Source organism: Sciurus carolinensis, chromosome 7 (assembly GCF_902686445.1).
Source record: "Sciurus carolinensis chromosome 7, mSciCar1.2, whole genome shotgun sequence".
NCBI lineage: Eukaryota > Metazoa > Chordata > Mammalia > Rodentia > Sciuridae > Sciurus > Sciurus carolinensis.
In genome coordinates this window covers 132,670,682-132,683,000 of record NC_062219.1, presented here as the reverse complement: position 1 = coordinate 132,683,000, position 12,319 = coordinate 132,670,682, and the positions used below count along the sequence as shown (strand labels likewise).

The window sequence follows — 12,319 nt, the reverse complement described above, 5'->3', positions numbered from 1 at the left end:
CCTTCTTGGAGACTCAGCAAATGTTGGGATATTTAAAACTTTTTGAGAAGTCTTACGGCAAAGAAACTGTTTGACTTAGTTTAACATTCCAGTAAAATAGTGTTCCAAGGAACATGCTTTGGGAAATGCTGCCAATCATTGTACCTCTTATATTTGTTTCATGTTTTATTGCATTGGCTAGAATGTCTAGGCGGTAGTAAGTGATATTGGTGATAATGAATATTTTATTGTCTCCCTCATTTAGTGAGAATGTTCCTACTATTTTGTCATTAAGTATAATGTTGGGCATGAGTTTAAGATAGATTTGGATATCATTTATTATTTTAAGTAAGAGTCCTTAATTCTTATTTTCTGATTTAAAGAACCAGAAATGAATGTTGAATATGAAGTTTCTCATAGGAGAGAAAATTTAAAGATAGCCTGTGAGCTGAATACATGTGGCATTGGGGATTGAGCCAAGGACTTTGTGCATGCTAGACAAGCACTCTATAGTAAGCTACTTCTCCAGAACCTGGCAATATTTTTGTAAGAGGAGGGACCACTTCCCAGGGCTGCTGCAAAATACTGCTCCTGATACAAGTGGGGGAAACACATGCATTTTCTCCCAGAAGAGTGATATTTGGGTTTATTTATTATATATGCCCAAGACTGAAGGATATGAATGTTATCTCCCTTGCCCATCATTTATTCAGCAGATATTTTTTGAGTGCCTACTGTGTACAAGGTCCAATTTTGAGGATTGTGTCTCTAATGGCATTTAACCTATGGTGGTGCCTATTTTGTCAGTCTAAGCCAAGTTTTGAAGAGATGGCATTGAAGTGGGGCCACTGACATCCTCTATGTTAATAGAACTGATGAGGTGGAGATTTTTGTCTGTGGTCCCCTCCTTTCTTTCTCTTATCTCTCTTTCTCCTTTCTCACAGCAATGATGGAGAAGCTTCTTTCCCTTAAAGACACACTTAAATGCACTTCAACCTAACCCAACCCTAGCTCAGAAGTAGCATAAGTATTCAAAATAGAACCAGTGCAGGAAGGTTTTTTTATCATTCTGGACATGGAATTTTGCTTTTGGCTGGAGAAGTCCTTGGAGATGGACTTGCTGGTCCTTGGGGGAAACTGGCAAATGAGGGATTGCGTTTGAGCTTTGGAAACCATTTTTTTTTCCACTAACAATTTCCTTGTCTACAAGTTTATGAGGCAGTAAATAGCCCCTGTGTGCATAATGAGTTCTGACATCATAAGGTCTATGGCACTTAAAAACAGCGGCCAACCAGTACTTGCTTTTATTAACAGCACACCCTGAGGCTGAGCAATGAACCCATCCCCGCCCAAATGTTCTATTATAAACCTTATTATAAAACCTTCCTTGGCCTTTCCCTGTCTTCAGTAAGGCCGTTTTTTCATGGTCCAAGTAATTTCCTCCCACCTTCCCTCCTCGAGGATTGTTAGAATGAGATGCAGTCAGATTATGCAAAGCCTGGTTCGCACATATGTCTTCAATTTTGTCTGTGGGTGCAGGGTGGTTTTTAGGAGGAACTGTGTAGTCCTAATCCAAGAGGGTGGCAGAATACAAGTTAGTTTCTTGGGTCTCTGATCAAACCTGTTGACTCCTACCTTCCCTCTTGCTATTTATCACCAATCAGGGACCTGTGAAATTTTGGAAATTAACTAATTAATTTTCCTGTTGCTCCAGATGGAACCCAGGGCCTCTCACATTCTAGGCAAGTGCTCTACCACTGAGTTTGATCCCCAGCCCTGGAAATTTTATTTGAATGAGTGAAATAAAAAAAAAAGTAAGTTGAAACACAAGATAATGGAGGAAGGCTTGGAAACCGGCGATGAAGTGTTAGTTCATAATCTTTACATGACTTTTTTTTTTTTTTTTGGTGAGATTGGAAAGGTTTAAGAGGGACTAGACAGATGTGGCTGGGGATATACCACACACAAGTTCCTGGGTTCCATCATCTGCAGCACTACAAAAAAAAAAAAAAAAGGCAAACCAAAACAGTAACAACAACAAAAAATCATGACTAGGAAAGAAAACTAACAATTTTCCCTCTGAGTGGAGAAAACTTCCTTTTAGAATCAATGGTGATGAAGGCAGAAGAGAGAGCTGAAGTGTGAAGATTTTCTGCTATTTACCTTGGCTGTCCTACCCCTGAAAGTGTCTGCCTGGCACTCGGATGAAGTCCACTGGAAAGATAGGTTGGAGTTCATGAAAGTGAGTTTTTTTGATATCTCTGAGGCATTGGAGAGCCATCTGGCTTAATTTTTATAACTTAAAGGGGATTAAGAGAATCATTTTATGGTTCTACTTCACAGGGCATGCTGTTGGTCACAAAATGTCCAACAATTACATATAAACTGTTTAGAACATAAACACTAGTTTATTGTGGCTGGGTCTACGTCTTCCTTTCTTTCCCCATCCAACTTGATGGTGCTTCTCGCTTAAATCATTATCCAGGAGGTCTGTGTTTTGCAATCTGGGGATTACCAAATAGTCTTTTATCTTTCTTTTAAAATAGACAATGAGAATGAGTGCCTAGGGGTTCCTCCTTTTCTTTTCCATCTTCTTTTCTTGTGTGTGTCTGGAGAGTGAGCCAGGGTCTTGTGGGTACTACACAACTGCTCTACCGCAGAGCTCTATCCCAAGCCATTGTGAAATTAGTCTTGAGACAGGGTCTCACTAAGTTGTCCAGTTCATCCATGGCTTTGCTGTCCACCTGCCTCAGCCTCCTGAGTAGACGGGGCTACAGGTGTAAAACCACCACTCTCAGCCCAAAGATCCATCCTTAAGAACAAAAATCTGACAATATTTTTGGGAGGTGCAGATGGGCAATGGGCCAACTCAGGAAGTAGGAAGCGAAGGAGGTTGGCATTTGAACTCTTCTGTCCTCACTCAGGACTGGACCCTGTGGATGGGGCTGTTCTTGGGTTGGTCCTGGACTGGGTCATGTCTTCCTCATCTGGTTCCTTCAGAGTTGAACACCTGGTGGGGTGAGGGGGTGAGTGATGCTGGACTTAACCACACATCAGGGACAGCCTCGAGGGATATACTTCATCTTTTGTTTTGTGGTATTTGGTTTCCTATGATATCATTTGTTATTGTTCATCCAGGGTCTTCTCTGTTCTCACCTCACCCTCATCTTTGATTCCAATATCTCTTGTATGAACTGACTTGTTTAAAAAAATCCCCATTTGATTGGAGTGAGCCCTGTTTATTCAAGGTGGTTATTCCAACTCTCCTCACTTTGTTTTTGAAATGCCCTGGGGAAAGCTTGCTAAATTCCTTATTGTCAAGAAGTTTCTCTCATCCCAGATACTAAAATAGAAATGTCAAGTCAGACATGCTGGTATTTGTCCATAGCAATATGGGAGGCTGAGGCAGGAAGACTGCAAGTTCAAGGCCAGCCTCAGCAATTTAGTGATACCCTAAGCAACTTAATAAGACCCAGTCTCTAAACAAAAAATAAAAAATAACTGTGGATATAGCTCAGTAGTAAAGCAACCCTGGGTTTAATCCCCGGTACTTTAAAAAAAAAAAAAAGTCAAAACCAATCAAACAAAAAAGTCAAAGTTTTCCTGTTTTTCCTGGTCTGCACAATTCAAGTGTAAAAACAAAAAATTTTCAAGTACTTTTATTTGGATGGAAATCAGATGCGTAGTCCATTGGTCATGGATTTTTCACAAAGAAGAGGGAAGTTTCCAGGACAATTCCACAGCATGTTCAAATTTCTTCCCCTCTTATGTTCTGCACATATTCAGTGGGAGAACACTTGTCTAGCATATACAAGGCCCTGGGTTTGATTCCCAGTAGCTGTGTGGATGGTCCTGCATTTGGGGGACCACGGTGTGAGGTCTGCTCCACAGTTAATTAGGTATTGCAGGAAAATCAGCAAAATTTCCAACCAGAGCAGACCCATGAAGGCAAGGATCTGAAATATCTGAGATTTCATCAGTGTGTTTCCTGAAATGGGGAAGTCTTTTTTTTTTCTTCTTTTCTTTTACAAGTTTCTTTTTCCTTTTACTATTTTTTTAAACTCAAATCCTTTTTCAACTTTCATTGTTGCTGAATAGGTTATCTGTAGGTCAGCGGGTTCACAGGTTGTTTGGATTTCCTAAAATTGTGCTTTTCCCTAAATGTGGCACGAGAGATTGTTTTTGGACTGCTGAATGAGTGGGGTGGCCCACTGAGGCCCACACAATGTCTCTATTTCTGTTTCTGTTGTCTCTAGTAAAGGTATTTCAGAGTTCCCTGGTCTTTAAGACTAAAACCAGCAGAGACAATCTTGAACTTCTGAAGTTTCCTGTTAATTCTGTGGAGTTCAGATTTCTTTCTTTCTTTCTTTCTTTCTTTCTTTCTTTCTTTCTTTCTTTCTTTCTTTCTTTCTCTCTCTCTCTCTCTCTCTCTCTCTCTCTCTCTCTCTCTCTCTCTCTCTCTTTTTCTTTCTTTCCCTCCCCTCTCCTCCCCTCCCCTCCTCTCCTCTCCTCTTTTCTTTTCTTTTCCTTTCAGAATTTTTCCATGAATTTCCAGTGCTGGCTAGATTTTGTAATACTTTTCCTTCTGATGAATAATTTTCCATATATGGTGTGTGTATGACTGTCAGTTTAGATACTCAGGCCATACATATAATGCCAAATGCAAATGCAGATGTTTCAGAGTTCATGGAATAGAGGATATAAATGTCCCAATTTCCCTGTGTGCCTTGGGAAGCACCCTTTTTCCTCTTTACAGAGAGGGATAGAAAAATGAAACAGACAAACAAAAAGCCAACCCAACCACCCAGATTTGCTTAATTTCCTGTTTCAAATACTTTCACTTTAAAGGAGCTCATTTACATATGAACTCCAATGGTGTGATTGCATATGTGGGGAAATTTTGATGAAAAAGCATTTTCCTTTAATCTGCACATGCTGTGGTTTGTGAGAATGCGCCTTCATATGCAGATCAACTTATCAATATGGAAGGATTTAGTCCATGTATAGCGCAGTTTAAAATAAACTTTTCTCACTTAGTGACATGGTAAATTAGTCTTAAACCTCATTCTGAAATTTATGTTTGAAAAGTTTATTTGGATCTCTTATGTTTAAAATTAGGGTAAAAGACATTAGGTAAATTCATAGAATTATTTTCAGTTACCATTCAGAACATAATTTAAGGCTTAAGAGTGACATCATGTAATAATCCTTCACGTCTACTGCTTTGGGGGCACTTTGGGAATAACTGAGTATTTGTTATAAAACTGTAGAACTGAGTTACCTCAATAGGATTTTTAAATTTTAATATTTTTCATCTTTGTGATGCCAACGATCTATAAGTGAACATTTGTAAAATTTCATATTTTTCAAAAACTATTTATTAAACTATTGCTACATGCTAGAAATCTTTGTTAAGTGCTGTCCATTCCCAGGTGCACAAGGCAGATAAAATTTGCTACCTGATCCACACTGAAGATATTCAAGAAAGCACAAAGTGGTAATAGACTAGATATTATTATAGGCTGATTTGTGTTCCCTCAAATTCCTAACCCCTGGAACCTCAAAATGAGATTAAACTTGGAGATTAGAGTGTTAAAAAGAGGTAATTCGATACAGTGAGGCTTTTGGAGTTGTTGCTAATCCAGTGTTACTGGTGTCCCTTCAAGAAGAGATCAGGACACACGTGCACACACACACACACACACCCCGGGAAGACCATCAAAAGACTCAGGGGGAAGCTGGCCTTCCGCAAGTTCCGAAGAGAGGCCTCAGGAGAAACCAACTCTGTCCTCACTTTGATCTTGGACTTCAGCCTCCAGAACCGTGAGAAAATAAACGTTTGTTGTTCAAGCAGCTTAGTCTACGGTACTTTGTTATGGCAGCCAGAGATCAGTAATCCAGATAGACAGCTCCTTAATGAGATAGAAAAGGGAATAGTGCTCCGGGGCACTGAGTCAAATGGCAGCCTACTGGTATCTTGTTATAGGACCAAATAATACTGAATTTTTAAAAATTCTCATGTTTGAAAACTATGCCAGCAACATATGGGGCAGACACATTGTTACTGCTTTAACTACAACACTTGTTATAGTTATTATTAATTATTATTTGCAAATATCCTGAACATGGGAATCTGCTGGGCATTATCCCCCCAACTCCATGCTTTGGGGCACAGGATGGAGGTGGTACCTGATTTGAAACAAAATCACTTTTACAGCTGAAAGATTCTGTCATGAACCTTGGAAAATTCTTCTCAAGGCAAGAGGAAAGGCAGGTTTTGTATTAGGAACACTATTCACATCCTCCCTTTTATCTGGGAAGAAGTTGAGGTTCTGCTTTGCAGTCACATTTTTGTCCATGGTAAGTGGATAAATGTGGTTTGCATCACTCAGTGCCTTGAGAATGTCTTATGGGTTATTTCTGGAATGGGCAAAGTTCAGCACAGTCTGGAGCCAAAATGTCCCCATTATCGAGCCAATGTAGTTTAAATGTTTATGACCCATCTTCAGAATGGTGTGCACATGTGAGAGGTTGACAGTGCAGTTTGAACACATCCCCAGGAACAGGGAGAAAAGCTGCAAGGAAGCAAGAATGACGTGTGGGCTGTCCTTGAATGTCTTTTCTCTTTTGGAAGCCTGCAGCTGCCAGAGAAGGCTCAAGAAAATGTGGGTGTTTATGAGACTTCCTGTCCAGCGAATCAAGTCCTAAGCCTGGTTAGAAGCTGGAGAGGCTGCAGGAAAGACCAAGTTCCCTATGCCTCAATTTTCTTTCTGTTTTTGGATTTCACCTTCAGGACCAGTTCAATCCAGCATTCCTGAAGCTTCCAAATAAAACCATCAAGGATGGTGGTTTTCACAATGTGCTCTGTGGATCCCTGGGGTCTCTGGAACTCTTACAGGGAGTCTGTGGGTTGAAACCATTATCATGAAAATACCAAGACAATATTTTCCCTTTACATGAGATTACAATAGAGTTTTCAAAAGTTGAATGGCATGAGAAGATACCATTGCTCCTGGTGGGCAATGGAACATGTGTTTGTGTATTCTTATGTTCTCTAGAATTTTCTAAGTTAGTACAGTTGAGATGCATATGTGAACATTTTGCGAGATCAACTCAGTTTTTTCCCTCAGTACTTCTGTGTTCTTAGTAGTTTAACAATGCCTACTATAATCTTCATAAATTACTATTTTGAAGTCCCAAAAGTTTTCTTGCATCTGTATAGAAATACAACAAAATGTAAATATGCTTTTATCTTCTTTCAGATTTTATCTTTTTCTGAAAAATCTCTTCTAAATTTGATAATTTTGTCTAGAATTGTTACTATTTTAGAACCTAATATTTTATTTTAAAATAAAATGGAATTTATAACATTTGCATTATACTTGAGAGAGGAGCATTAACTTTTAAAAAGGGGATTAGAAGACTTTGCCATCCCAAATGTGCAAAAAGATGCTGAAGAGGAGGGAGTTGAGGTATCAGAGCATTCTCTCTCCTGAAGGGCAACATCTAATCCACAGAAACTGGATGAAACTGTAAATAAGAAATGAAAATGTGATGAAAGCCTTTTTCCCTCTCAGTTGTATAGATGTGAAAAATTCACTGTATTGTGTCTTAGGCAACGGGAAAAAAATCAAAGTGTTATTATGGTGATAATTAAGTTGTGACTTCATTTTTGGACCAATTATTCAGAGTTTAAAGAAAAAAGGAATTAAGTATTTTAAACATAGACATGATGAGTTCTTTTAAAACCCCAAAATTATTTGTCACAGCTTTTCAAAGTTGACATGAAAGAGCAACAGAAGCAGCTTATGAGTAAGTTATCGCATTGCATGGGCTGGGTAAGTGCACATAACAGCTTAGGGAAGAACAAAGCCTTGCAAGCTGACTTTGCACTACTGGCTAAAGAGTCAGCCAAGAGGTGGCACTGCCCTTCTCCAGCAACATCATAACCTTTGAATTAAAGCTGTAGCTGTGAACACGAAGACCAAGTTAATTGCTTGTTTGCAAAATTGTCCTTTTGGCTTATAAATGGAGGCTGGGTTTTCTGTTCTGTTAGTTTCAGCTGGTATCCAATCAACACATCCTTGAAGGAAGCTGTGTTTATGGGAGAGCAGGATAATTGACTAACACAGGGTCCTAAAATATTCAAAATGGTGAATAGCTTTTCAGAATCTCACAGCTTGTCCTGGGATTACCATGTTGCCCTTTGCACTGATGGTGAGTCAAACTGCTGGTGTCTTGCCACATATCCATTTGGGGGTATCTAACTGCCTGGAAGTACTAGTCATTTTGTTTTTTACACATTCATTGATTTTTAAAAAGAGCCATTATCCTTTAGAATGCCTTGATGAAGAAGTGAAAATCACTAACTTTCTCTTTGTTCCACACCTTTTGAATGGTCTGTGTGACAAAACAGGAAGTACCCATCAATCTCCTCCATTGCATACTACAATGGTTAACTCCAACAAAAGCTCATGCACCATTGTTTGAATTGGCAGCTGAATTAGCTGCTTCTCCCTCCCCCAACCCAGAGAATGCCAATTTTACTTTTACACTGAAAAATTGTGGTTATTCTGATTAAGGTATTTGGTAGACTTTTTCTTAAAAATGAATGAAGGTAGAGTGGTAGAGTGTTTGTCTAGGATGCTTGAGGTCCCAGGGTTTAATTCCCAGCACCCCCCCCCAAAAAAAAAAGTGAATGAGTTGTTCCTAATGACAGTGTATAATGTTAGATCAGCATATTTTCACGTAAGAGTAAACAAGTTCATTGATATTGTTTCAGATTTCATATTGTGAGTAATTTTAAGCAACTGTCATTTTCCAAGGTGGTTTTTTTTTTTTTTTTTTTTTTAATTTTAAACTAGGGATTGAACCCAGGGACACTTTACTACTGAGCTTCATCCCCAGGTCTTTTATTTTTAATTTTGAGACAGCATCTCACTGAGTTGCTTAGGGCTTCACTAAATTGCCCAAATAGACCTCGAATTTCTGATCCTCCTGCTTTAGCTTCCCGAGTTGATGAGGTTATAGGCATGTGCCATCACACCTAGTACTTTTCAAGTTTTGATGTGTTATCAAAGAATATTCACAGTTATCTGAAAAGGCAGTTAAATGTCTCCCCTGTACCGTTCTCATCTACCTGTTTGAGACTGAGTTTTCTTCATAGACTTAAAGCAAGACAGCATATTACAACAGTTTAAATGTGATATAGAAATGAGAATCCAATTGTCTTTCTATCAAGACAGCAGGTAAAGAGATTTGTAAAAAATATAAAACAATGTGACTCATCTCTCTAATTTGTTTTTTTAAGAAAATATACTTATTACTTCATACACTATTTAATAGATGCCAGTATGCAATGTGTTCATTATTGTTCTTTTAAAGTAAATGAATAAATATAGTAAAAATAGGTAGGTATAAACCACTTACAAAAAAGGTCCCAGGGATCCTCAATTTTAAGAGTTTAAAGAAGTCTTGAGATGAAAAAAAAAATGTCAGAAACAGTGCTCTGGAATTTTGACAAGATCAAACCTAGAACTGCTAATTTCAAGAAAGGGATTTAATTTTTAATAGTTTATCCTATTGTGACTAAAATCTGTCAGATCAACTCTACCAAAATTTTGACATCTACTAAATTCTGGTCCTGTTTGCTGGTGACACAAAGCCAGAAATCTGAATGCAAATTTCAAAGCAGCTATGTTAAGGGAGTGTGGTCTTTAGGTCCTAAAAGAGATTGGTTGACCACTTTGAGAATTTAAGGGGCAGACTCAGGCAGGTTGGTGTAATTGATGATAGTAACGGGGAGACTTTCTATTTGAATGGCTTCTATTTCAACAGTGAGATTGAAGAGCCAGGAGGGGTAAAGAGTTTTAAGGAAAGAGTCCATGTGAAGTAGGCTTGGTTACTTCTTGCTTTTTCAAATAGTTCAAACCATATCCTACTAATCTAAATGGACATATTAAGAATGTTTATGGTATCTACATGTAGTATCTTAAGGATGTAGATACCATAAACAAAAAGGCAAAATTGTTAATGCATGAGACAACTAAAGGGTGAATACAATTTAATTGTTAAGAAAAAGGTAAACGACCTTATAGAAAAATAGACAAAGGATACAGTTTGGCAATTCAAAGTTGGAGAGATCTAATTTACATATTGATAAAAAAGGAAGTTTGCATATTGATAAAATGAAAGAGGGAAATGGAACTTACATAATGATCTTGTTTTCACTCATCAGTTTGGCAAAAATCAGAAAGTGAAACAGAAACTCAGAAAGAAATAAAACTTTCGGTGCATTTTTGTTGTTTGTGAATTAGTGTACCACCTTGGGAATATAATCTGACAATATCCAAAATTAGGGGAAAAACTTCCTATGCCTTTGATATATATATCAGTCTCTCATTTGGGAATATGTTTTTAATAAATAAAATCCCAGCATGTAGCAATGCATGTACAGAGGTGTTTGTTTCTGCGTTTTCATTTTTATTGAGAGACACATCCCATAAAATCCACCCATTTAAAGTGCACACATCAGTGGGTTTTATTATAGTCACAAAGTTATGAAACCATCATCACTACCTAATGCCAGAACATATTCATTCTACAATGATAATGACAACAACAACGAAAACCCCTCTACACGCTAGCTGTCTTTCCCTATTCTTCTCCTTCCTCCAACTCCTATTGTTGGTCTCTATGAATCTACCCTTCCTGAACATTCCATATAAATGGAATTAAACAACATATTGTGTTTTGTGTCTGACCTCTTTCAGTTAGTATCATGTATAAGGTTCACCCATAGTGTGACATGTGTGTGTCAGTACTTCATTCCCTTTTTATAACCATATAAAATTCTATTTTATGGAGTTATCAGATTTTGTCTTTTTATTAGTTGGTAGACATTGGATTGTTTCATCTTTCTGGCTATTATAAATAACACTACTGTGAACACAGTCAATGTCAAAATGCTAGTAGAGTTGATCTGACAGATTTGAGTCATATTTGTGATGGACGTGTATCCTGAAATTTCTTGAGTGTGTTCTTAAGAGCGGAATTGCTCAGTCACATAGCACCTTCTCATTTATCATTATGAAGAACTATGCAAACTTTTTTCCAAAGTTGCTGCCCATTCTTAATCCCCACCAGAGTGCATTGAAGGTTCCAATTCCTGCACATCCTTACCAACACTAGTTTTTGTCTTTTTTGACAGTCTTATGCTGGATATAAATCCCTTTTCAGAGACATGATTTACAGATACTTTCTCCCATTCTATGGGTTATCACTTTTCTTTCTTAATAGTGCCCTTTAAAGCACTAAAATTTCTTCTTCTTTTTTTAGGTGCTGGGTGTTGAACCCAGGGCTTCGTGCATGCTACTGAGCATTTTACCATTGAGACGCATCTCCAGCCCTTGAAGATTTTAATTTTGATGAAGTCCAAGCTGTCTGTTTCTCTTTTGTCACTTGTATTTTTGGGGTTGTGTATAAGAAGACTTTGCCTCATTGAAGTCATGAAGATTAAACCTACATTTTCTTCTAAGAGTTTTATGATTTTAGCATTTCATTTATGTCTATGATCCAAAAGCAGATAAATTTTAAAATATGGTATAAGAAAAGGGTCCAGCAGTAGTGTTTCCTCTTGAATTCCTAATTTTAGTCATTTAAGTCATATTTTTTTCTTGGTCAGTCTAGCTAAAGATTTGTTAATTTTGTTAATTTTTTTTCAAACAAATAACTTTTTGTTTTGTTTCATTGGATTTATCTATAATTAATTAATTTCCACTTTAATCTTTATTATTTCTTCTTTCTACTTTTTAAAGTTTTTTTTCTAGTTTCTTAAAATGGAAGGTTAGGTTATTGATTTGAGAAGGGCTATTTGGCCTGCACTAGGTTATTGATTTGAAATCTTTAAAAATTTTTTTAATGTAGGTGTTTACAGCTATAAATTTACTTTTAAGCATTTATGTCACTGGATCCCTGAAGTTTGGTACAATTTGTTTTTGACATCAATCATCTCAAAGTATTTTCTGACTTCCTTTATGATTTCTTCATTGAGTCATTATTTATTTAGAAATATGCTATTTATTTTCCACATACTTGTGAATTATCCAAGCTTACTTCTGTTATTGATTTGTAATCTCATTGAATTTTGTTCAGAAAACATACTTTGTATGATTTCAAATGTATTAAAATGTACATTTAAATGTATAAAAACTTGTTTTATGGATTAAAGTACAGTTTGTCCTATACAATGTTCCATATGTATTTGAGAATAAACATGTATTTTGTTGTTGTTGGTTGGAATTCTCTATAGTTTTCTGGTAGGTCTAGTGGTTTCATAGTG

General features: G+C 37.2%; 1 long non-coding RNA gene across 1 annotated transcript in view; it reads left to right on the top strand.

The window, feature by feature from the left end:
* LOC124988737 (uncharacterized) overlaps positions 1-11,980 on the top strand; it is a 32,073-nt gene extending 20,093 nt beyond the window's left edge. Inside the window, exon 4 of the long non-coding RNA XR_007109482.1 lies at positions 11,317-11,980. This is a non-coding gene — a long non-coding RNA (uncharacterized LOC124988737). The remainder of the gene's footprint in view (positions 1-11,316) is intronic.
* The last annotated feature ends 339 nt before the right edge of the window (positions 11,981-12,319 follow it).